This window comes from Callorhinus ursinus, unplaced genomic scaffold (assembly GCF_003265705.2).
Source record: "Callorhinus ursinus isolate GAN/ISIS: 27379988/994484 unplaced genomic scaffold, GSC_fseal_2.0 scaffold69, whole genome shotgun sequence".
Classification (NCBI taxonomy): domain Eukaryota; kingdom Metazoa; phylum Chordata; class Mammalia; order Carnivora; family Otariidae; genus Callorhinus; species Callorhinus ursinus.
The window spans coordinates 2,193,822-2,213,114 of NW_027397131.1; positions in this window are offsets into that span (position 1 = coordinate 2,193,822).

A 19,293-nucleotide genomic window follows, 5' to 3' on the forward strand; every position below is an offset into this window, starting at 1 on the left:
GCAGACCAGCCCCACCAATATTTTTCCACCCACAACCTAACTTGATTTGTTTTCCATTTCATTCTTACCACCCCAGTTTGGAGTGGGGGGAGAAAAAAATGGTTTGGTATTTTGAAGGGTCATTTGACCAATCTTAGAGCTGAAAAATATCTTACTGATCATCTAATATAGTGTTTCCCAGACTTGTCTGAACAGAAGAATCACCTAAGGTACTGGTTAAAAACGTCAATTCTCAGGCCTCACCCTGTTGATTTGGATTCAGTAGGCTTGGGTGAGGCAAGTGATATTTGTATTTTTAAATAGTGCCCCAGGTGATCCTCATATGCAAGCAAGTTTGGGAAGCACCAATCTAACACAACCCTTTCATCTGGATGTTCATCTGGGTCACATGGCTCAAGAATCTTCATGTGCCTTGACCTGATTCTTTTTCTTATGCCACCTGACCTCCACTAAATCTCCATCCCCCTAAAAAAAAAAAGCTATTAAAACAAGAGAACTGAGCACCTAGAAATGCTTCCTCAGTATTTCCAGTGTAAACGTTAGCTGACTTCTTTCAATATTCCCTCATTGTGAAACATCTTTTTTTTCAAAACCTCTCTACTCATAGTGTTTGTGTCAGTGTGTGTGTGTGTGTGTGTGTGTTGTGTGGTCCAAATTAGCATCTAGACTTTAGAAGCAAGCTCCACAAAGGACATCTCACGATGTTCTCCGGACCAGTCTATGGCTCTGTGGAGTTAGCCATCAGTCTTTTCAGTCCTGATCTGGAACTTCATCAAGAATCACTTGGTTTATCTGGTGTGTAACAGAATCCAGTAGGTAGGTGTCCAGGCCAGTGTTTTCATCATCAGGAAATAAGAACAATTACTGATCTGCTTTCACTAATGCAGTCCATCTGTGCATGAGGAATTTGTGTTTTTCCCAAGAAGGACATCATATTCTCCATGTATTTAAATGCTTAATACTTGCAATCAAAGAGACAGAAATAACCAGCCAGCCTCAATTCTTATAAAACAGAGCTGAAAGCAGGTGATTCAGCTGATTTTAGATGACTCAGCCTGACTTGATGGCCAAAGTTGGTGAGTCATCTGTCTACCATCTGAGGAAATTCATTTCAGGAACTTAAATTCCAGGGACCTCCAAAAGCTTAGTAAGCTCATAAGTTGGTTCTAATTGAGTTATCCTAGCCTTTTCCCCTTAACATTTTTTATCCCTCCTCAAAGAAACCCAAGCTGAACTTAAGATATATCAAGCAGCAGGTCCTATAGGAACCTATCACATCTAAGGTGAGCTTGTACTTCCTTTTGGTATGATGTCTCTGGTAATCTGGGATTTCAGGGGAAAACCGAAGTGTGGAATGGTTTTGCCAGGGACAAATCCATAGATTTGCTAAGCCTCATGATGAATGAAAAATAAGTAAGGAAAAAAAGAAAGAAAGAAAAGTAAGTAGAAATATGTGCCTAGTCTGTGTTTACTGAGAGAGCTCAATGTAAATTTTAAAAGTTAAAATGTGCTGGGGACTGAAATTATTTATATACTATTTGATATAAAGAAGTTATATTTTCTACCTAGATTCTCTTCAATCCTATTGATATATTTGAAAGTCTCTCAGATCCTGAACCTTATCTTGATTGGCTACTACCCAATTGCTCACCTTCTGTCATTGTAATAGTATTAATAGTTATTATAGTTAGTTAGCATTTACTTTTTACTCAGTATTGGGCTAACTTGAAAATATGGAGGTACTAATTTACTTAAGAGTAGTCTAAAAAGATGGTGGCTTTTTAAGGAATTTAAAAATATTAATTATTTAAGTGAGGGATTTAGAAAGAGAACCCAGAAAATAACAATGGTCAATCTTTCTGTGCTAGATTTGTGAATGCCAAAGTGCCCATTTCAGTGAAATACTCTCTGGAAATCAGACTCCAAGATGGAAAAGAGCAAAGTTCTCAAACTATAGCAGCGACACTGACATTCTATCATCCCTAAGGTTGCTTCTTACTCTGGAAGATTCTGAGGGTTGAGTCAGGTAGAGTATTGGCTCAAATTCCTCCTGGAGCTGATGAGCACATGTCTGGGGCCACACAACAAAGACAATATGGGAAACGTGAAAAATGTTCTAAAATGTCTCAGATTTGCCCCTTTAGCATCCAGCAGTGCTAATCCAGGCACAGGCTGAACTCACCAACAGAGCCCATGTTCGGAGCGCTGCTGCTTCCGGGTTTGAGCATGTCCACTCATGAGCAATACTGCCAGAAGCCCTATGTGGCAGACACAATACAGAAGATCATTTTAAAGGAAAGTTTAGAGATCTTCCAACTCTTTCCTTTCACATATAAGAAAGCTGAGATTGATTTGCCAAAGATCATAGGGTGTTTGTGACCAACAGCATAACCTCAGATCTCCTATTCTTTCTTCCATATGAAATCTTTTTTTTTTAAGTATCATTTTTGGATCACGATATCATTACTGGAGTCTACATTTGCACTGGGTATTTAAAAAAAAAAAAGCAGATGACACCAAAAAAAGAACAAATGCTACTTAAGCCTTTCTACTAACAATGGCAGAATGGAAAATTTATCAGATGGTTCTTTCTATGAAATCCTCCATAAAATATTACCCATCCTTACCTCATTTTTATATCCAGAGGCTCATGACCTGTTTTGCTTTGTCCTTATCACTGAAAGATTATTTTGTTGCACATACCCTTTGACCTAGAAATTCATCATAGATGTAGACTCCCAAAAAAAGTATTACTGGAATCTACATTGTGGCAATGACTGTGAAACCATCAAAAACAGGATATATCCATCAGTAGGGAACTGGTTTAAAAAATTTCATTAGAGACATACGTAGTCCATGTTGCTATTAAAAAGAAAGAAAGAAAAGATCTCTACTTATTGATATAAAGAGATGTTCAGGATATGTCATAAAGTAAACCAAGAACAGCATGCATGTATGCAGGATAACTGCATGTGGGTTTGTTTTTTAAGTGTTCATATACATGTATATCTTTGTTTCTACATGGAAAATTCTGGAAGGATACCCAAGAGCAGTACTCTATTCATACCATTCACACTATTACTTGATGATTTCATAAGTAATAAGAAAGAGCAGGTGGGGGGCACCTGGGTGGCTCAGTCATTAAGCATCTGCCTTCGGCTCAGGTCATGATCCCAGGCTCCTGGGATCGAGCCCCACATCGGGCTCCCTGCTCGGCAGGAAGTCTGCTTCTCCCTCTCCCACTCCCCCTGCTTGTGTTCCTGCTCTAGCTGTCTCTTTCTTAGTCAAATAAATAAATAAAATCTTAAAAAAAAAAAAGAGCAGGTGAAGGGAAAGCCATTGTGTTTTTCTAAATCTGAGACTGTTGGCCAAAATCAATAGATTTGGTCTATTTGTAAAAAGAAGTTAGTCCTCCCTGGCAGGGCTGCTGGAACTGCAACCAGGGAAACGTGATAGAGACAGATGGTGAAACACTTGACTTTTACCAACTGCTTTGGTTTTCCCCTTTGGCCAAACACGTTTAAGAGCCATTTAAAAGGGAAACACTATAATTACACCCTACACAAAATGATAGGATTGGACTCTTAATCCTTATTACCACCTCCTCGGAAGATGGGTGTGACAGCCACTCATTCGGAAGACACCGGAGGCCACACCTTGTTTGTCATATTACATCTTGTTTGTCAGATACCTTATGCTTGGTGTTACAGCAGAAAGAAAAATAACCAAAGAAATTTCACCCAACAAGCTATCCAGGTTAGCTAAGCATTTGCACAGACCCACAAACTTGGCCATTGTCTTTCTCCTTCTTATTTTGGCAACTTGCACTTTGGTGACGAGTGATGGGTGACTGTGTGTAAATGTCACTAAACTAGCATTTCCTGTTTTCTCCAGAACTTTAGCTTTATGGCAGATGAAGCTTAAGGTAAAAACCTCACAAGAGTCCATTCCATTTGATTTATATTATGAATCTTAAAATGAGGAGGGCTTTCACTTATTTAAGGAAGATGGGAATCTCATGGAAATACAATCTTTTAAAAACCTTTCTCAAAAGCAGTTTCAGGTCTACTAAACAAGAACATTAAAAATGTCTTTACTTTTTACTCTCATGCAGTGTTGGTGGGAATGTAAATTTGTACAGCTACTGTGGAAAACAATGTGGAGGTTTCTCAAAAAATTAACAGTAGAAATACCATATGACCCAGTAATTCCACTATGGGGTATTTACCCAAAGAAAATGAAGGCACTAATTTGAAAAAATATATGCACCCATATGTTTATTGCAGCATTGTTTACAATAGCCGAGATATGGAAGCAACCCAAATGTCCATTGGTAGATGAATAAGGAAGATGTGACATATACATGTATACACACACACACACACACACACACACACAATGGACTATTACACAGCCATAAAAGGGATGAGATCATGCCATTTGCAACAACATGGATGGATCTAAAGGGTGTTAGGCTAAGTGAAATAAGTCAGATTGAGAAAGACAAATACTGTATGACTTCACTCATATGTGGAATCTGAAAAACAAAAAATGAATAAACAAAGAGTCAAATCAGACCTATAAATACAAAGAACAAACTGGTAGTTGCCAGTGGGGTGAGGGCTGGGGGAATGGGCAAATGGGTGAAGAGGAATGAGGGGCACAGGCTTCCAGTTATGGAATGAATAAGTCATAAGAATAAAAGGCACAGCACAGGGAATATAGTCAAGGATGTTATAATAGCATTGTATGTATACACTTGTGGTGAGCCCAGCATAACAGATAAAGAAGTTGAATTACTATGTTGTATACCTGAAACTAATGTAACATTGTGTGTCAACTAGACTCAAAAAGATCCTTTTAAATGTCTTTATTTTTTGATATAATGATTGTACATCTGTAATTCCATCCTAACTACATAATCAAAGAGGCAGACAAGATTTATTATTATAGTGGAGTCATGCTTATATAGACCAGTAAGAGTTAAATCAGCTGTAGTAAAATCAGAAAATTCGTATGACAGAATAACACAGTGTCATTAAGAATATCAATGACAAGATTCATACAAACTATGCACATACAATACCATTCCAATGTTATTACTTTTAATGCTTTCCCTCTCCTGAGATTTGGGATGATTGTATGCTTTTCTGTACTTTCTAAGTTTCCTACTATGACTATTTCTTGTTACCAGAAAAACAAATATAAAAATGTCACGGATTTTCATGAGAGTTTGCTCAGTAACTCCCACCTGCCCATTGGCCTGCACTCCCCACGACGTCAGCATCCTCACCAGCATCATAGGCACGCCACCAAAACTGAGATTGAGTGGTAAGCAGTGCTGGCACAAGAAAGCCAGAACTTTAACTTTCCTCAGTCCCAATTATGCCTCCTAGTGGCAGGCAAACATCTAGATTCAGTCTTTCTTGGTTTCCCATAAGCATAAGAAAGACAGTAACCCCAAGACCATCAATAAGAAAGAAGTTCATTTCTCCCCCTGACATTATAAGCCAATTATTGAAACTTCCTCAGCAGCTAGACGAATGACCCATTTGATGGTACTATGTCCCCAATAAGTTGAACTGTGGGAAACTAAGATATGAACATCCAAAGAGCTCTACCTCACAACACACACACACACACACACACACATACACACACACACACACACACAGAGTTCAAGAGTAATAGACGGACCCCAACTTGTTACCAACAATTAGATAAAATTGTTCATCTCCTAATTTATTTGAAAGGTCAAAATCTAGTTCCTTTTTTTAAATAAAGATTTTATTTATTCATTTAACAGAGAGAGAGAGCGAGAGAGAGCAAGCACGAGCAGGGGGGCACAGCAGGCAGGGGAGAAGCAGGCTCCCCACTGAGCAGGGAGCCCAACGTGGGGCTCAATCCCAGAACCCTGGGATCATGACCTGAGCCAAAGGCAGACGCTTAACTGACTGAGCCACCCAGGCACCCCCAAATCTAGTTCTTGGAGTAGTTCATCAATAAGCATGTGTGAAGGGAGCACCAAAGGACTCAGTAATCCCTCAGGAAGTTTACTGTAAGCCGTCCCTTTAAATGGCAAATATGCTTATAACAATTCAGTTTTCATAAAAAAATTTGAGCTCCTGGAGGCGTGGTGCTAAAGAGCAATCGGTACCTACTTTGTCAGCACCAACAATATGTGAAACTGGGTTTCTCAAATGGGTCAAGGCTGAGGTTGGGTCATTCCCTACTAGATGCGCAATAGGCAGCAGTGACAACCACTCCCACTTCTCCCTCTGTGCATGCCCTTGATTTACCTGGGGGCTGAGATGCTTCCTGGAAGAACTCAGTGTCCATAACTAGAGATGCCAGCACAGGCATTGCTGGTTGGAGACAGAATCACCGGCCAGAGGTGTGCCAAGGCCGGCTCCTGCCAGCTAGAGGCCATGGTGAGCCTCTCTGCCCAGCTCCCTGGTCAGTAGCCTGACACTGACCATGGTGTCAGTATTTATACCACGGAAAGCAACAAATGCTATAAGTCAGGGCCTTCCCCACACCTACCTGCCTCCAGCCACTGTTCATTTTTAGCAGCATACCACTGGGAGAGTCCTTGAAAGAGAACACATCTAGGGAATGAGGTGTCTGGAGTGACGAGCCACAGTCAGCAACACGGTGTTGGATGATCTAAAAGTTGTTTCTCTGCCTTAGCCTGTGGTTGAAGCTAGAGAGTCCTGTACCACTCCTGCTTTTTCATCATACTGGCCTTGGTGATGTTCAAATAAAGTGAATTCGGAAATTTTCCATATGTTCAAGTCTCCAGGGCTATTTCTCAGCAACTCTGAAGCCTGTTCCACAAAAGGAGGGCAGCTCTGATCTATAGCTCTGCCACTCACTGCAGCAAGAACCAACAAAGTCCCCAACACAGGAGCTTGCCTTCTAGCATCTAGAAGAGTGCTCACAGGGAGGGCCCAGAGCCAATTCTCTCCTCATGTCACAGACTGGACATTAGCAAATGCAGAGTGATTAGCAGGGCTCAGCATTCCTCTGGGTTAACACTGTGAAGTGAAATAGGCAAGGACACAAATTACCCAAGTGGGAGGTAAAAGGAAAATTACAAAGTATTATGGGAGCACACTGGGAAATAGTGTTTCCTGCTGGGAGAAATCAGAAAACTTCCCAGGGGGAAACGGATATTTGAATTGGGACTTAAAGGCTAAGTAGGCTTTCAATAATAGATGTGGAGGAAGGGGAGTGTTTGGCAAAAAGTATTCTAGGTCATGAAGACAGCATAGGCAGAAGTACTGTATTGTTTATACTGTTTATTTTCTGTGTATTGTGATATTTTGACATCTTAAAAACCTTTCTGGCTGGGGAGAGACTGCCTGTCCTGAGACTAATCAATACTTAGAGCTAGCAAGGGCCAACTGGGAGCATGCCTTTGATATACAAACCAGCCAATCCAGAGCCCTTTCTCCTCTATCTGGCCAGTGCACGCTAAAAGGCAATATTCCGTGGCCTTAATCTTCCCAGTGCCAGGTACCAGGCAACTAGAGACCACCCCAAAGGCTTAGAGCCTTTCGAAATTATTCACAGCAGCCAATCCTAAGCTGCTTACCCTGTCCTGCCTTGCTTCTCCTGCAGAAGCCCCCAAAAAGACTGTCTAGGCTTTCCCCTGACCCCTGTCTTGGGCCACCTGACCAAAATCTGGAGTTCCTCACATGGCCCTGCCTGGCATGGTGTGCTTTCTGTATCTAGAACTTGTGATTATAACACACTTCGTTTTCCTGAACTTCCTCTGTGTCCCCTCCTGTGGCCATACCTGACTGACCATCTCATAAAAGAACACGCAACTATAAAGGAAGGGAGTTCTGGTACGTTGGGCTGTGCATGTTTAGGAGGGGAAACTGAAGGGCGGTTGACCAGTTTGTGAAGGATCTGGACTGCTATGATGGAAAACAGATGACACAAGCTTCTGAACAGGGCAGTAGCAGGTGCAGAGCTGTGTTTCTGGATAAGGCTGGACAAGGCTGGAGGCAGGGAGCCTAAAGAAGCTGTTGGAGCTATCCAGATGAGCTGGCATCAAGACACAGAGAGGAAGAAGGAAGAGTCAAGGATTAGAAGACAGTGGCATCATCAATAGAGAAAGTGAACTACATAATCAAGTTTGGGGACAAAGATGAAGAGTTTGGTTCTTGAGTTACAAGAATAAAACTTCTAGTATAGGCTTTAACTTAAAGGGAAGGATTCATAGCACTTTAACTGATTGTTGACAAGTTACCATTATAGAGTCAAAATGAAAATCTGTTATGATTGTTTTGACTTGCATTTCTTTCATTATAACATCTTTTTATTCATTCACTCATCTGTTCCACAGATATTTAACTGAATTTCTACTGTGTGTCAGTACCAGTCTGTGTGAGGGATATAGCAGTAAGCACAAGAAACAAAATTCCCTGACCTATGGACCTTGGCTTCTAGTGAAGAGCAATGAACAATAACATAAGAAATAAGAAAATAGATAGTGTATTCAATGGTAATCAGTGTTATAAAGAAAAATAAGGCAGGAAAGGAGAATAGAATATGCTGGCAATTGAGGGTGCAATTTTAAGTAGGGGAGGTCTCATAAGAAAGTGACATTTCAGCAAAAGCTTCACAGGTAAGGGTGTGAAAAGGGAATCTGTCAAAAGAGCAATTTAGGCAGAAGGAACAGGGAGCATAAAGGCCTTTGCCTGGATCATATCTGATTTCCTTTTCAAATATTTATCAAGAATTCATTGTTAGTACTCCGGGAACTACCTGTTCATATTGCACATTTTTCTCTTAGGTTGCCAGTCTTCTTATTGAATTACAGAGTTCTTTGCATATTAAAGAAATTGGCCCTTTTTATGGTTGAATAATATTCCAGTGTGTGTGTGTGTGTGTGTGTGTGTGTGTGTGTGTGTGTGTCTACTACATCTTCTTTACCCATTCATTCACTGATGGAATTAAAAGGAAAAAAAGAAAAAGAAAAAAGAAATTGGCCCTTGCCTAGCATGAATATTACAAATATATCCCTCATTTACATTTGTAGGTATATTGCCATACATTTACCATATGTGAGTGTGTGTCATGTTTAGAGGTAATTGCTGTACAGAAGTATTAAATTTTATATAGTAAAACTTATCAACCTTTCCTTTATTGCTTCTAGGTTTTGTGTTTCATTTAGAAAGTTCATCCCCACTCCAAGGATAAAGAAAAATTTATTCTTTTTTTTCTTCTTTTACTTTTATGGTTAGATGAAAAAAAGACATTTAGAACTTGGATCCTCTGGAACTTATATTGTAATAAATACTATAGGGTTTCCTGTTTATAAAACAAAGGACTCTTGAAATTAAAAAACTTCCAAGATCCAGGGGTGCCTGCCTGGGTGGCTCAATCAGTTAAGCATCTGCCTTTGGCTCAGGTCATGATCCCAGGGTCCTGGAATCCAGCCCTACATGGGGCTCCCTGCTTAGTGGGGAGTCTGCTTCTCCCTCTCCCCCTCCCCCTGCTTGTGCTCTCTCACAAATAAATAGCTAAGATCTTTTAAAAAATAAAAATAAATAAAAAACTTCCAAGATAAAAAAAATGGATTTCATTTTTTTAAATTTCATTTTAATTTCAACACAACCCTGTTGTGTTGAAATTAAACAGGCAGGGTTGTGTTGAAATTAACCGGGAAAGATCTTACTAAATTGGACACTCTCCAATGCCACCAGCCATCCTCTGGAGTCTCATTTCCCAAAATACTTCTGTGGCAGTCAAGTTCTACAGGATGACTACAGGTATTCAGCAAAAAACAAAAACAAAAAATCCATGTGAAAATAAGTTTGGAAATTTTGCAATATTATTTTTTAACTCTAGGACAATCGAGATCCTTTAATATATTAGTATCACTGAGAGTCTCCAACGGGAGCACTTTTGTTTCATAATGCAGCTTGGGAACCCGCATTCTCTGCCTGCAGCAGTGGTTCCTAGAGTTGGTTACATCAGAAATACCTAGAGAGACTTTTTTTAATTTTATTTTATTATGTTAATCACCATTTATTACATCATTTGTTTTTGATGTAGTGTTCCATGATTCATTGTTTGCATATAACACCCAGTGCTCCATTCAGTACGTGCCCTCTTTAATACCCACCACCGGGCTAACCCATCCCCCCACCCCCTTCCCCTCTAAAAACCTCAGTTTGTTTCTCAGAGTCCATAGTCTCTCATGGTTTGTCTCCCCCTTTGATTCCCCCCACTTCATTTTTCCCTTCCTACTATCTTCTTTTTTTTTTTTTAACATATAATGTATTATTTGCTTCAGAGGTACAGGTCTGTGATTGAACAGTCTTACACAATTCACAGTGCTCACCATAGCCCATACCCTCCCCAATGTCTATCACCCAGCCACCCCATCCCTCCCACCCCCCACTCCAGCAACCCTCAGTTTGTTTCCTGAGATTAAGAATTCCTTATATCAGGGGTGCCTGGGTGGCTCAGTTGGTTAAGCGTCTGCCTTCGGCTCAGGTCATGATCCCGGAGTCCTGGGATCGAGTCCCACATCAGGCTCCTGGCTCAGCGGGGAGCCTGCTTCTCCCTCTGACCTTCTCCCCTCTCATGCTGTTTCTCTTTCTCTCTCTTTCAAATAAATAAATAAAATGTTTAAAAAAAAAAGAATTCCTTATATCAGTGAGATCATATGATGCATATCTTTCTCTGATTGACTTATTTCGCTTAGCATAATACCCTCTAGTTCCATCCATGTCATTGCAAATGGCAAGATTTCGGTCTTTTGATGGCTGCATAATATTCCATTGAGAAATACCTAGAGAGATTTTTATAACACAGGCTGTTCAACCCCATGCCTGTTCCACTGAATCAGGATCAGTGAGGATGATGTGTGGAAGTTTTTTAAACTCTCACTGACAGTATTCAGAGTGGACAGAGGTTCCGCTAGAGAATTAGCCCTACAGAAAATTATTTGAATGACTATTTTCTCAATTCTCCCATGGATGGGACATATCTAGCACTGTTCTTGATGCATAGGAGGGAAGTTAATTCATTGTGTCTAATAAATTCCTGAGGGCATTATGATTTAATTCTTTCCCAAAACCCAGGTTGAAAAAAGCTGGTCTACAATATCATGTAATAGCTATAATAGAGCTATATATATGGTTCCTGCGGGGAGAAAAAATCAACCCCCTTATATCTTACTACCTCATATCTCTTACAAACAACACTAATGTTGAATCTGGTAGAAAAGATGGGCAAGAGGACCAAAATTACACTAAACTCCATTGGACTGGCACACTCACTTGTGGCTGCTCAAATTAATAGAGTTCTCAGAAATTTGGCCTGATCAATCATCTTTTGTTATCTCTACACATAATAATGTTTGATATGGTCTGTTATAAAAGCTCATTAATAACACAGTCATTTGTAATAAGATCTAATTTTTTCTTTTATTCTGACCTCATGCCTTTATCATGTTTACAATTATTTCCTCCACCATTGTCTCAAAAGAAAGTATCATATACTTTAGACTCCCTGAACTTTAATGCATTGTGCAAAACTAGGTACATTCAATTTTGAAATTAAGAATGATTTTAATAATCTGAATAACCTAATGTGTAATCATAGTGCCAAATACATCATGCTTATTATTATAATTATTTCTCTTTCTAAATCAACTGGTTTGTAAGCTCAAAGAGTGCATTTTATTACATCCTAATTGGATTCACAGAGCTGTGATCTCCTTGTAACCCTAATCCCTATTACAAAATGGAAAAATCATCATTAAATTTGATTTATACACTCCTTTTGGGTAGTGTCACCTACATTACCCTCATGGCAAGGATTTTCTATTAAAGATCTCTCTCTGAACTAAGAATTCTAGTCATTAGAATAACCAAGTTGAGCACATCTTATATCCTAGTCAGTATAAAAATTTAACACTTTCATTCCTGGCTATCAAAACTAATACTCAGTCAAAGCCTGAATCACTGAAAACCACAATTATCAAAGCAGGTTCTGAAAAGCATTCCTCCTATGAAATGCTCTGTGAAGAAGGGGTTTTAGGGTCAAATAAGTTTAGGTAATGTTGAAATTCACAATATATCTTCATATCTTATCTCCTTTAGAGTTCCTACAGGTTTTTGTTTCTATTCAAATTTTTCCAAACTCATTAAATCAGAAATTCTTTTTGAGTGTTTTATTTAGGGACATCCTACAGAACAGTTTGGAAATTGCTGAGCTGGACTAACATTTATGGAACATCTATTATATGTGCTAGTTCTCACAACAAATTCATTTAACATTACAATAAACCCCTTCTTCGCTGGTGCCAACATACTGTGTGAAATCATCCATTACCCAGGTCCAGAAATTTCCTTCTTCAGACAACAAGTCATAGGGAAATCTTTAAGAAACCAGAAGATCTGCTGGGTTTCAATCTCCCGGACAGCTCTTTCTCTTTCCTGTGATTATGGAGTACTCTGTGAACACTCAGTTTTAGGTTTGGTGGAGGTGGTAACATTTAAGTCATGATGGACAACCTATGTTGCATGGTCATGTGGTGACCTGTTTCAGCATTCAGTCTTCACCAGGACCAAGTGAAACACTGAGAATTATTTGATAAATAAAGAATAAATATTTTCAGAAGAGGGCATGACTTTGCTCTAAAATCCTATGGATCTGCACTGTGATTACCTTATAGGGGTTTCTCAAAGCCTCATAGAGTATCTCTAGCTGCCGGTTTGCCTGGGCATAAGACCCAAATCAGCAGAGCAGCATGCTCAGCAGTCTGGACCAGCGAGGCCCATTCAAAACTGGCAAACTGACAGGTCATTACCTGGTAAATGGGTCAAAGCAGTACATTCAAATGTGGTGTATGTTGCTTTCAAATCTAAAGAAACCCACCAAATGTTGTACCTTCCTAGTGATCGGGGTATAAAGTAGAGCAATTTGTCTTCCATTTTTTAGGAACTATCACATTTCCCACGCCACTCAACCCCTAGAAATTTCACCAAGAAGACATGCCTTGAATTTTCTTGTGGTGTTTCTCCCACCTCCAGTATGCAAGTATTTTACCAAGGCATCTAAAGTACTTGTTACATCCTACTCACCTGGTCCAATCAGTGTGAGTCATCGTATCATGGACTGACATGCCATCCTGTAGAAAATGGTAAGACAATCTTGGTATCTGTGGGCCAGTTTATTGCCCCAAACTGGAATGTTGACACAGCTCTGAATGAAAATGATGAAGGTATACTGCTGTCCCTGGCAGATCAAAGCAAACTGCTTTTGATGTTTTTTGTTACTCAGAACGGGGGGGGGGGGGGGCATTATCCAGATCAATGACTGAGTCCCCGCTATTGTTCCAGCTATTATTACACCTGTAATACCTGCAGTTGTAATTGCAATCATCTGCTGCTGTCATTATTCCAGACTCATCTGTGTTTTGTATGGACCAAACAGATGAGTTAATGTTGATGTGAAATGAATCAATAGCCCTGCAGCTTTCAAGAGTTTGATGGTGGCACCGATCCTTGCAATTACTTCAGGAATGCAGTATTAATCGCTGTTTACTATTTGGGGGAAGAAAATAATAGACAAGGACTTCCTCTTGGTCTTTCCTATCATAAAAAGTCTTACTCCAGTGGTTAGGGATGCCATTGTGGGGGTATTGCCAGTAGCTAATTAAGTCTGCTTCAACCATGCTTTTAGAGATTAACACAGTATGGTTTTGCAGACCTCTTAGGCCAGCTGTGATATGAACTTAGGTTAATTTTCCATTTTCTATCTAAACTCCAAAGTCCCCACTCTAACTAATGGACTGCAGGAGCATTTAGGGACCTTATGGATTTGCATTGGCTCAGAGCCAGTGAAAAACAATTTCTGAAAATTTGGGGCATTTTACTTTATGTACTGCGATTCACCCTAGTAAATGGCCATACATTCCTTTGAGAAAGGCTAGGTAATAGATTTACAGTACATAATTGTGCCAATGTTGTAAGATCCTTGATCAGGTTGAAGGCCCTCCATTCACAGGGCCCTGTGAACTGGCTCAGATTGGAAAATGTGGATGAGACTATGACTGTCGATGGCTTAGGTCTCTTGTTATTAAACAAATGGTTACCTATCTACTTCAGTCCAAGGTTCATCATAATAAATCAGGTGCTCCCCAAGATGTCTGTGGGTAAAACTAGTCTGGATACTGGTCTGGTCCTACCACTCCCTACAGTAACCACATCTACTTTTTCTCTGGAAATTAAGTACTGCCACTCCACTGCTCCCACTTCAGGATCCCCTCTTTCTCACTACAATTAAAGAGGAGAGCCCTTTGCTGTTATAGCATTTCCCACCATATCTCTGAACTGCAGAGGACAGCTATGACAAAGCTTTCCAAGGATACTTATTCTTTTTCTCATGGCCTTGGTTATGAAGTGCCCAATGGCTCTTCTGAGAGAATACAGTGAAAGAGTGGGGAGCAGGACACACATGATATATGCTATCCAATATTCTATCCTCCTAAGCCTTTAGATTCATACTTCTATGTTATATCAAGAATGTTCTAGCAACTCACCTTCATTTAATGTAGGTCACCATTGATTTCAGTTAAAATCAACTAAACCAAATAAAGCCACTCTCAGTTGCTTAACACAATGAATCCAGAATTTCTGGTAAGTACCTCAAGAGAAAATGTTGGCTTGTTCCTAACTGGTCTAGTACACTTGTCATCCATTCTCACACAATATTCTCCAAGTTTCTGCCAATGTAAATCAGCCACATCACACAATTCTTTTGGCATATAAGCTATCCCCTACTAATTAGATTTTGTACTTGTTCCCCTGTAGCATGTTGGTTGCCAATCTAGAGACAGTGTGGGGAAGGGATGGGTCTTAAGAAAGATCAGCATCCCCTTCCAAAGTAAATTGCCTAAGGTAAAGTTGTAATAGAATTGTCAAGCAAAGGGAAATCAGAAAAGCAGGAAGGCTTAATGGGATTTGAGGGATTTACTCATGCAAATTTCCCTATTCCAATTCTCAGGGTCTCCATCAATGCTATAAGTTTTGTAAAAGATATCTATACTTACACGATCATTCAGCAATATGCAGAATCAAACTTTAACTGTAGTTTTAAGATATGTTAATATCACAATTACAAGAGGTAATGTATTTTTTAGGACAGTCATAATTATGCTTTTTCAACTGTGTCTAAACCTAAGAATTTAAAACCCTGAGCCTATAAGTTCAGTTAAAATTTGCACTAGCCCTTTTCATTATTCTTACCTTAACAATCAATTGTAACAGCCACTTGGTTTCCCAAATACTTCCTCTCAAATAAACATTTCATTCCAAGTAAAAATAAATGAAATAGATAAATACATATTTGCCAGTGAATGTCATGAATTACCACTATCAGTTATCAATGCCCTTAAAACTAAGTAGGCCACATTCCCATCTTTGTTTCCTGGAACTGCTCTGGTACAAAATGCTTTCTCAATAAGGGTTCAGTAAGAAAAAACAGAAACCACTCTAAAAGGGATTAGTGCTTATAAGACCTAATTAGAAAATAAGGCTCTTATAAAACCATTGGAAGGGACAGGAGACAGAAAGTCAGAGAAGGCCATCACTTGTTTTCAAGTTCACTGCCAATTTTCAGGGAATCAGGATATTATCTCTCCTGTCCAGGCCAAGAACTCAAAAAGTTGCCAGAGACAGAAAAGATTGCCAAGTATTCTATTTGCTTCCTTTTATTTCTTGCTTCCTTGCAGTTATGTGGGCACCATTGAAATGTGAGAATTTAGGTGCATCATTTCTGGGTTAGGAAAGAGAAAAATCCCACATGTAACTCCATAGTCTCTTCACTTCTGTGACATGGTTATCTAGAAGGATACAAGTTTCAGTGTGTGCGGTTACAAAGATGGTGAAGCTCCATCAGCCTGGATCCCTAAATAACTGTGGAGCAAAGTACCCTATCAACTCATGGTGAACATCAGGTGTTCAAATGAAAAAAAATATTTTGTGTGTAGAGCAATTAGATTTCAGGGTTAGCTTTTTTTTTAAGAATTTTTTTTTAAGATTTTATTTATTTATTTGAGAGAGAGAGAATGAGAATTAGAGAGGGAAGAGGGTCAGAGGGAAAAGCAGACTTCCCGCTGAGCAGGGAGCCCAACGTGGGACTTGATCCCAGGACTCCAGGATCATGACCTGAGCTGAAGGCAGTCGCTTAACCAACTGAGCCACCCAGGCGCCCCAGGGTTAATTTTTTTTTTTATTTAAATTCAATTAGCCAACATATAGTACATCATTAGTTTCAGATGTAGAGGTCAATAATTTATCAGTTGCATATAACACTGAGTGCTCATCACATCATGTGCCCTCCTTAATGCCCATCACCCAGTTACCCCATCCCCCCACCCATCTCCCCTCCAGCAGCCCTCAGTTTGTTTCCTATCGTTAAGAGTTTCTCATGGTTTGTCTCCCTCTCTGATTACTTCCCATTCAGTTTTCTTTCCTTCCCTTATCATCCTCTGCACTGTTTCTTATATTCCATATATGAGTGAAACCATATCACTGTCTTTCTCTAATTGACTTATTTCGCTCAGCATAATACCCTCCAGTTCCATCTACATTGATGTAAATGGTAAGGATTCATCCTTTCTGATGGCTGAGTAATATTCCATTGTATATATGAAACACATCTTCTTTATCCATTCATTTGTTGATGGACATCTTGGCTCTTTCCATAGTTTGGCTATTGCGGACATTGCTGCTGTAAACATTGGGGTGCACGTGCCCATTCAGATCATTACATTTGTATCTTTGGGGTAAATACCTAGTAGTGCAATTGCTGGGTTGTAGGGTAGCTCTATTTTAACTTCTTGAGGAACCTCCATATTGTTTTCCAGAGTGGCTGTACCAGCTTGCATTCCCACCAGCAATGTAAAAGGGTTCCCTTTTCTTTGCATCCGTGCCAACATTTATTGTTTCGATTTCAGGGTTAATTTATTGCTGAAGAATAATAACCTGGGTATGCTGACTAATACAAATGCTAGTGGTCACAGCTGCCTACAGCACTGAAGTAACACGTGGCAGGTAATCTGGCGGTTGCTGCAAAATTTCATACCTGCCAAAACTAATGTATGTGCCTGTTGCTGCAAAAAGAATAACAGCCTCTGCTTCCCTCGGCCTTCCAAACTGTGTATGAGTACCTCTCACTGGCAGAAATAAATTGGGACTCAATTCGCAGGAAATTCTGGTAAATAGTTTCAAGGCTTCTAGTCCTTGCTATATGGGGGTACAAAGAAAACAGGCAAGATGGTGCTGAGTACCAACAGACAATCTGAAAGAATATATATTCTAGACAAAAACAGAAACTAAAAGATATAACTGTAAAACAAGAAACGATAAAGAATGACAAAGATTTTCAATAAGAGAAAAAATATAGAGAAATTTAAAAACATAAGAATTGAAATGGAAAACTCATGGCTAGATGAAAGGGCAGATTAGATATAGCTAAAGGAATCATTATTGAACGGGAAGACAGTGTAAAAACTATATCCAAAATTCAACTCAGAGAGACAAAGTGATTGAATATGTGAAGTTAAGAGGATAGAATGAGAAGGACTAATACATGTTCTTTCAAGTTTCCAGATGAAGATGAGTTAGAAAAGAAAATCGATCCTAAAAATAGTATTTGTTGAGACTTCCCTGATGTCTCAAATGTTGAAAGAAACCAGTTGAAAGAACCCAGTTCTTAAATTCAAGAAGCCCAAATAATCCCCAAACTATAAAATACAAGGAAATCCATAACTAGGCCCACTGTGATAAAATTTCAGAACACTATATACCAAAAACAAACAAAAAAGATCTTAAAAACAGCCAGAGAGAAAAGAAAGATCAGGGGCTCCTGGGTGGCTCAGTCGTTAAGTGTCTGCCTTGGGCTCAGGTCAGGATCTCAGGGTCCTGGGATCGAGCCCCGCTTCGGGCTCCCTGCTCAGCAGGAAGCCTGCTTCTCCCTCTCCCATTCGCCCTGCTTGTGTTCCTTCTCTCGCTTTGTCTCTCTCTGTCAAATAAATAAAATCTTAAAAAAAAAAAAAAAATCACCTCCCAAGGAAGGAAAAATAGAGTGACAACTGACTTCTGAACAGTAACAATGCACATAAGAAGAGAATGGAATGATATCTTCAATGGGCAGAGAGAAAAGAACTATCAACTTAGTATTCAGTATGCAATGAAACTCTCATGAATGAGAGAGAATAAGGTGATTTAGATAAATAAAAACTGAGTTTAATACAGAAGGGAATAGAGTGGATAACCTCCAAACAAATAACAGAGGAAAGGAGAATAAGAAAAACTCAATCCAAACTGATAGGCAAAAAGAGGAAAATCATTTAAAGCAAGACAAATAGAAATTACATAAAAATATAGGGGTATTAATAAAGATGTATAAGTCGTCATATCATTACAAATAGTTTGAACTCTCAAATCAAAAAGCAAGTAATCAGACCAGAAAAAAAATCAGTTATATGTTATTTTGGGTAAAGACATACCCAAAACTTAAGGATAAGGAAGACTGAAAGCAATAGGATAGAAAGAGAACCAAGCAAATATCAACCAAAAATTAGCTGCTTTTGCTCAACATCAGATAAAATTGACTTTAAGGCAAAAAACTTTAATAGAGATAAGGACCATATGTAACAATAAAAGAATCAAGTCTTCAGGAAGGCATAAAATGCCAAACATTTTGTACCTAATAATATAGCCTCAAATAAATACAAAGTAGACATTGACAGAACTAATAGGTGAAGTTGATACACACAACTTTATACTAAGTGATTTTAGCACAGTTTTTTCAATAGTTGATAGCCCACAGAGGCAAAATAAATTCAGTAGGGATATAGATAATATAATGAATAGTCAAATTAATTTTATATGTATATGATATTTATAGGTATATCATTGCAGCCAACATTAGGAGAATATATATATTTTTAAGTATATATAAATACTGATCATGTAATAGGCCATGAAGCTAGCACCAACAAATTCCAAAGGACTAGTGTCAAAGCACCACATACTCTACCTCTATGTAACAAATTTATAACTGATTACAAAAGATCCTTTCAATTGGAAATTTTAAAAATACATTTTCAAGTACTTATGGGTCAAAAAAGAAAACATAATAAAATTAGAAAATACTTGGAATTGAAAATTATAAAGACATTTCACACTGAAATTTGTGGGCTATAACTAAAGAGTGCTAAAAGGGAAAACTGTAGCCTTCAATGCTTATATTGGA